Source organism: Phocoena sinus, chromosome 5 (assembly GCF_008692025.1).
Source record: "Phocoena sinus isolate mPhoSin1 chromosome 5, mPhoSin1.pri, whole genome shotgun sequence".
NCBI classification, from domain to species: domain Eukaryota; kingdom Metazoa; phylum Chordata; class Mammalia; order Artiodactyla; family Phocoenidae; genus Phocoena; species Phocoena sinus.
Genome location: NC_045767.1, coordinates 73,735,941 through 73,742,949, shown reverse-complemented (window position 1 = coordinate 73,742,949; position 7,009 = coordinate 73,735,941). Strand labels below are relative to the sequence as shown.

Sequence of the window (7,009 nt, the reverse complement as noted above, 5' to 3'; positions counted from 1 at the left end):
TTCTGTAGCAATGGAAATGTCCTGTATCTGCTGTCCAGTACCGTAGCCCCTAGCCACAGGTGGGCCAGGGGCTTGAAACGGGGCTAATGCAACTGGGGGCCTGATTTTTTAATTTTAGTTTTGCCTTAAATAGCCACGTGTGACTAAGAGCTGTCCTACTGGGCAGCGCAGTTCTAGTGTTTCTATAGTTCTAAACTCTGGACTCCGAAGCAACTAAAAAGGTGTTCTGTCTTTCCTCCAAAGTTTTACCCCTGGCTATAAAACTGCTCACATCTTTCACCTGCTATTGTTTAGTCTAGTGGACTTCAAGCTTTTTAGCCAGAAGCCTTGTTACTAAAAAAAAAAAAAAAAAAATTATTTGGAAAACCAAAGTATGAACAAGACTGTAACTGGCTGAAGTTGGTTAGTGGGAGGGGGAGGATCTGTGGCAGACCCAGGGTCTCCACCTGTCTACCCAGCCCAAGGAACTCCTCAAGGGGCAAAGAACCAACACCAGGACTCAGTGGAGTGGAGCCATTTGTGAAACCAGTGGTCATCCTTGGGATCTTTGCTAGAGCCTTCAGACTTTTGTAGTTAGCATTTGAAGTCACCTCATCTAGGCTTTTAGCCTACCGAATACCCTCTCGGCCACCACACTGCTAACTAGTCACAGCACTCAATTAAGGAAGCATCACAAGCCTTTACACTGGAGGCCTCCGTCAATGGACCAGTCGCAATCACATCCACTGATCTGCTTTGTTCATGGATGTGTTCACCTAGAATAGTACCTGGCCCTAGTAGGTGCTCTGTTGTTTTTTATGAACATTAAAGCCAGCATTTTAGTACCATATAAATATCAAATATCAGTATTTTCATTTTGATTCAGTATTAACAGTGATCATACGGTATTGTCAAAATGGCCCTATAGCACTACTAAGTGCTTACTACTCACCAGGGTTTTCTTAGGAACTGTCATGATTATCAACTTACAGATAAAGAAACTGAAGTTAAGAAGTAACTGGTCTAAGATCATACAGGGTGGGGATCTGAATCTAGCTCTTATGCCACTTCTAAGTAAGCCACCCACTTGAATGCAATTTATAATTCATTCCAACACAATTAACGACAGTACTAAACTTAATTATAAATGATACTGCTCCTTGTACTACAGTCATCATGGGTTTAGGGCTCAAGTTAAATATCTGAGAACCTACAGTATGCCAGGCACTTGGTTAGACCCCAGGAATATAGTGGGAACCAAGAGGGACTTTATGGGCAGGGGCAATTAGGCAAGCTCACAGGCAACTACAAAATGTGCTTCCAAGTACGATAAGGCCATTACAGGGTGCTACAGAAATCCATAACAAGAGCACTTGGGAGGGAAGATAGTGCTTATAGAAACGTGGGAAACTGTATGGGTGCATTCTAGGTTAAGTTACAGCATTCTGAGGCCTGAGAGGCCAGAAAGCAAGCTGCCATCTTAGAATGGTCTAAAACATCCACCTTAGACCTGCACACAAACTGCTGTCAGATCCTCCCGTAAGGTCACTTCTCTGCAGCTTCACCTTGCTTCCCCCCCAAACCTTTAAACACATCCCTCCCCAGGGCCTTTGCACTTACTTTTCCTCTGCCTGAAATGCTCTTCACCCAAATATATGCAGTTGACTTTTGCACAATGCAGGGGTTAATCTGAACAATTTATAGATGGCCCTCCATGGACCATGTAGTGCTGTAGTACTTACTATTGAAAGATATCTGTGTATGAGTGGACCCATGAAGTTCAAATCCATGTTGCTCAAGGATCAACTGTATATAACCATGTTATCTCCCGCAGCTCTTTCAGGTCTTCTGTAGTTAGTCATTCTCCAACCAGCTCCATCTGAAATTATCATGTCCTTCACTCACAGTTGCATATACACGCCCTTCCTATTTCCCTTATCTTGTTTTCCCTCTAGCAATTACACTAACATTTGTTCAATAAATTTCCTATATTAGGAAGCTAGATTTTACAGAATAATATGGAATATAAAAAGAAATGAAGTTTAAACAGAGGCTAAAACAATATTTTGAAATAAGCATTAAAAATGAACCCAAGGTGAATACCTTTAAGACTTCTGGAAAATGAGGTATTTGTAAACATTCAGAGCTGATCAACAGGAATGACTCCTAGCACACACTGGGCTGTTAATCTTGCTACACTGACAGATTTCTTCCCATATGAAAACTTTCCCGTCACCTCCAATACTTTCAAATTCTAACTATCTAGCATCATTGTGTCCTTTAAATTCCTTTTTACAGCTCATTATGCTACATTCATCAGAAGCATTTAATATGCTGATGGATGCTCCTTTTGTATCAAATTTTGACTTCTTTTAGGTTCCATGTAATTATATACTATAAAGAGCTTATATTCTCAACAGTCAGTCTCTGGTCCTTAACACTCCCCGCCCCCAAACTGACCTAATCCCCATCTGAATACTTCTACCCTTTAACCAGGACACTAAATCTCAAGAGAGATAAGTGACTTTTCATAGTTTACATAGCCAAAAAGGTACATATGAGGCTCCCTGTTCAGGGCTATGCATATGTGATGGAATCTCAATTCACTACCTGAACTACTGCTTCATCTGTAATTTTACAGTATCCACTTCACAGAGTTGTGAGAATTAAACCACCAGCACTACCCCATTGCCCTAAACTCCCAAGCCAGTGCAGATACATGGTTGCTACAAGTTATGTGAGAATAGTTGACCTCACTGGAGGCACTTGTGTGTTGTCAACTGCAGGGTGATAGTTGGTGTAAGTTAAAATACCAGTGTCAGGGCATTCCAGCTTCACTGGCTTGTACCTGTCTTCTTCAACCTATAAAACGAAAAGTTTTAAAATTACCTTTCTGAACAAATTGAGAAAAATAAACAAACAAAAAAACCTTTGAGGTATTCTTTTCAGTTTGTCTCAAAGGATATCCAGAAAAAGCCTTTTGTACACCTGTTCCATCATCTAGATTTTTTTTCCACCTTCAGAGATGACCACAAGATCCAAATACTCTATTTGAAAACACTGGATGGTATCCCTAGAGGAGTCTAAAAAGCAGGCCTTAAGGTACTGTCAAACCTAAGGTTAAGTTTATCACTTTGTTATAACTGTACAAATATCACTAAGGTGCTAAAGCTGAATGAAAACCTTTTGGTTCAGCTGTGACTCCAGACAGGATCCAAAGAGGAGTTCTACAATCTCTTCTCTGGGTTTTATGGAGACTTTCTTTACCCTTCTGTGTTAGCCTCTTAAGGCACTGCGTCAACCTTAAAAGGGCACAAGAAAGGGCGATTTGGGTTTTTCACAGGGTTCTCTACGATTTCCTGCGTTCCTCTCGTCAGTGTCCGTGGACCTCAGCAGTTTCTTTAACCGAGTCTGAAAACCCACTAGAAGCAGCTGTTCTGCTTCTGAACGTCCGTTTCCTTTGTTAAAGGAAAGCCGGATTCGGGCCTTTGCACCAAACACGTGCTTGGGAACCCTCAGGTCGCCATTGGCCACGTGCTCGGGCCCGGGTCATTTCACCTCACTCAAGGACGGGGACATACCTGCGTTTAGAACTCAGACCGCTGCACCCGCAGTCGTTGGAGACAAACTCCCCAGGCTCACAGTCGGTCCGAGACCCGCTGTTGCCGCCGCAGGCTGGGCCTGGCCCGAACCCGCTGCAAAGTAGCCGCGGCTGCGCCCTGGGGAAGCAAAGCGCGAACTTGTTACCGCGCCCGGGCCTGGCCGCCGGGAAGCCTCGGGGCGGCTCGGCGCGGCGCGTGTGCCTAGCGCGGCCCCGGGACGGGCACGGTCGCCCGCCCCACCCAGGCCGCCGAGGGCTGCTCTACCCCTGCGTTCTGGCCGCCGGGAACAGTGGAGCTCCGGGCGGGCAAAGCTCGAGGGGACACGGGGCAAGCCCAGCCCCACCCGGGGCCGCGGACCGGCCGAGTGCCAACCCCCCTACCCCCCGCCCCTCCACTGCGCTGACCCACACTCACCGCTCAATTCAGCAAGACTGAGGGCGATGCGGGGGTGCGGCGCCGAGACATTGCAGTCGGGGCGGGGCGGGGCGGGGCGGGGCGGGACGGGAAGAGGAGAAGGAGAGGGTAGGGGCGGGGCGGGAGGAGGAGAAGGAGGGGATAGGGGCGGGGCGGGCAGCCAATCCCCGGGAAGTCTCCGGAGGCGGGTGGTGCGGGTCTGGCCATTGGTGCCCGCGGTCCCTTGCCGGCAGGGGTCTTTCTGGTCTTTCCGTGGCGGGAGCATGAGCTAAGCCTACGCGGAGTCGGAAGCTCCAGGAGTCTTGACACCTCCCCAGGCTTTGGCGCTCGTGGATCTGGTTCTCTGAGGCCAAAGTGCCTTCTTCCTCTGGACTCTCCTTAGGAGGCTCTAGCCGTTACCCCAGGGCTGAGGCAGGACCCAAGAGATTCCCCTTCTTACGACTACACAAGTTCAGTATGTGTTTAGAACCTGTCCTGCTAAACTGTAAGCTTCTTGAACACGCTCACCCCATGGTCCCTCCTAAACCTGGGAGGACCAGCCTCCTTTCTTCATGCTCTCTGTTCATTCATTCGCAGCGTTCAATAAGTAGGTTGGAGGGGTGGGAGTGGCGCGGGGGGGCTATGTTGGGGGTGAGGTGGGAGGTAGGGAGGGAGGCACTATAATCCTTCCCGAGGTGACGGACTCAAACTTGGCAGACGATTAAGTGGGTTTAAATTGGAGTATGTGCTAAAGTGAGAACTTCTATTCCTGTTCTAAGAGTTTACCTTCTGTTAACAAATTTAATCCTCAAAATATTTTTAATCATCCCCACATTATAGGTGGGGAAGCCGAGACATGTCGAGTAACTTTCCAAAGTAAAAGAGAAGCTAACAAGTGGTGGATTTTGGATTTGAACCCTAACAGTTTGAAGGCAGAGCCCCTCAAAATGCTGTACTACATTGCTCTCCTCATGGGGGTGGAGTCGGGAGCGAAGGGAAACAAGTGGCCTGCGTTTGATTGGCTGATCAAGGTAGGCATCTCCAGTAGAGTTGGGGGTCTACAGGCACAAAGAACAGCTTATGGTAGAGCCCGGAGGTAGAATGGAAAGCGCTTGACCTGTTAAGGAACCCAGAGTGTAAATGGAACTTAAGGATGTAGGAGCAGAGTGGCCTGATAAGAGATTGGGGCTAGACCATGCAGGAGGCCCTGATGGAGTTTGTGTTTTATGCTGAGAACAATGGAAAGCCGTTCAAGCATTTTATGTTATTAATTTTTTATTGGAGTATAGTTAGTTTACAATGTTGTGTTAGTTTCTGTTGTACAGCAAAGTGAATTAGTTATACATATACATATATCCACTCTTTTTTTAGATTCTTTTCTTGTATAGGTCATTACAGAGTATTGCGTAGAGTTCCCTGTGCTATACAGTAGGTCCTTATTAGTTATCTATTTTATATATAGTAGTGTGTAGATGTTCAAGCATTTTAAAATGGAGGATGATAGGACCTGATGCAAGCTGTGGTTTATTAATTTATTTATTTTTGGCTGTGTTGGGTCTTCGTTTCTGTGCAAGGGCTTTCTCTAGTTGCGGCGAGCTGGGGCCACTCTTCATCGCGGTGCGCGGGCCTCTCACTGTCGCGGCCTCTCTTGTTGCAGAGCACAGGCTCCAGACGCTCAGGCTCAGTAGTTGTGGCTCACGGGCTTTGTTGCTCCGCGGCATGTGGGATCCTCCCAGACCAGGGCTCGAACCCGTGTCCCCTGCATTGGCAGGCAGATTCTCAACCACTGCGCCACCAGGGAAGCCCCGAAGCTGTGGTTTAAAGATGTGATTAAGATGATTTGAGGAAAAGAAATGTAATAAAATTTATCAGTAAATCCTAGCAGCCAGTCACTACCTTGCAGATATTCATAAGATCATAGTAAAATGGGTTAAGGTGGCAGAGGGAACACCCGTTCACTGTCCCTTCATCCTTCTCTCAGAGTCTTCTAAACAGAGACTCTGTAGCAGGGAGCAGGCTCTGGATTGCCAAGCTGAGATTCAACAACATGACCCTGGCTGTAGGAAGATGTTCCTCTTCTTTTTTACTGCCTTGCACAGAAACACATTAATCCTAGTATCTTCCTCAGACCTTTTTTAAAAAAAAATTTTTCTGGGCGCGCTGCGTGGCATGTGAGATCCCAGTTCCCTGGCCAGGGATTGAACCCGCGCCCCCTGCAATGGAAGCGTGGAGTCTTAACCACTGGACTGCCTGGGAAGTCCCCTTCCTCAGACCTTCTTTAATCCACTTTTTTTTTTCCAATGGAGAAAAATCCTAATAATAAACCTGAAGCTCTCTTAGTCCCATTTTTGTGGTAAAGCCCAGCTCGTTCATAGTTGATAAATGTCAGAAGAGAGGCTGACACCCATGTATAAAGAAAGAAGTGGTCCATGTTAAAAGTGAGATGGATTTAATCAGCAACATAAAAATGACTTGTAATATTTTTGTATTTGTTTTGATATTTGTAATTTTTAATAATTTATTGTTGTTCATTCATTTATTCATTGTTTATATCCCATTTTAGTCCAAAAAGAATATGAATGTAGTTTATAAGACTATATTACAATGATATTTTAAAAACAGTGAGGAAATTGGATTGCAGGAAAAATAAGATAAAAGTCTGGGGCTAGTACACAGCCCCATATAACCCATGAAGCGCTGTACACTTGCTGAAAGAAGGCCAAAAATTTTGCTCTGAGCCGCTTAGCAGTCAATGCGAAAATCAGAAAATGGAAACAAATCAGACACTCAAGAGAAGCACAAAGATTCCGGAAGGAAATTTCCTCCACGGATCTTCATAAAGAGGGCACTGCAACCAACTTCCTCAATATCAATAACCTAAAAAAATGTCTGTAATTCACATGTCCGAGATTTCTGACACCCAGGCAGAGGATTTCCTAGTCAAGGTGATTTCACATACTTAAACCCACTTAAAACAGTTTTTCCCCAAGTCCTAATTATCATGTGGCAAGATGGTTATCAGTCAGGCCAGGTGA

At 45.7% G+C, this 7,009-nt stretch overlaps 1 long non-coding RNA gene and 1 other non-coding gene across 3 annotated transcripts; both read right to left on the bottom strand.

The window, feature by feature from the left end:
- Positions 1 to 299: 299 nt before the first annotated feature.
- LOC116754061 lies at positions 300 to 4,055 on the bottom strand. Of its 2 annotated transcripts, XR_004349934.1 has the most exons (4): positions 3,996 to 4,055; positions 3,561 to 3,698; positions 2,793 to 2,841; positions 300 to 1,858 (listed from the first exon to the last, which is right to left on the bottom strand). It is a non-coding gene; the product is annotated as an uncharacterized LOC116754061 (long non-coding RNA). The 2 variants fall into 2 exon arrangements; XR_004349933.1 differs by having other exon boundaries at positions 300 to 2,841.
- On the bottom strand, positions 3,173 to 3,294 carry LOC116754838. Its single transcript, XR_004350175.1, has one exon. It is a non-coding gene; the product is annotated as a small nucleolar RNA SNORA26 (small nucleolar RNA).
- Positions 4,056 to 7,009: the final 2,954 nt, after the last annotated feature.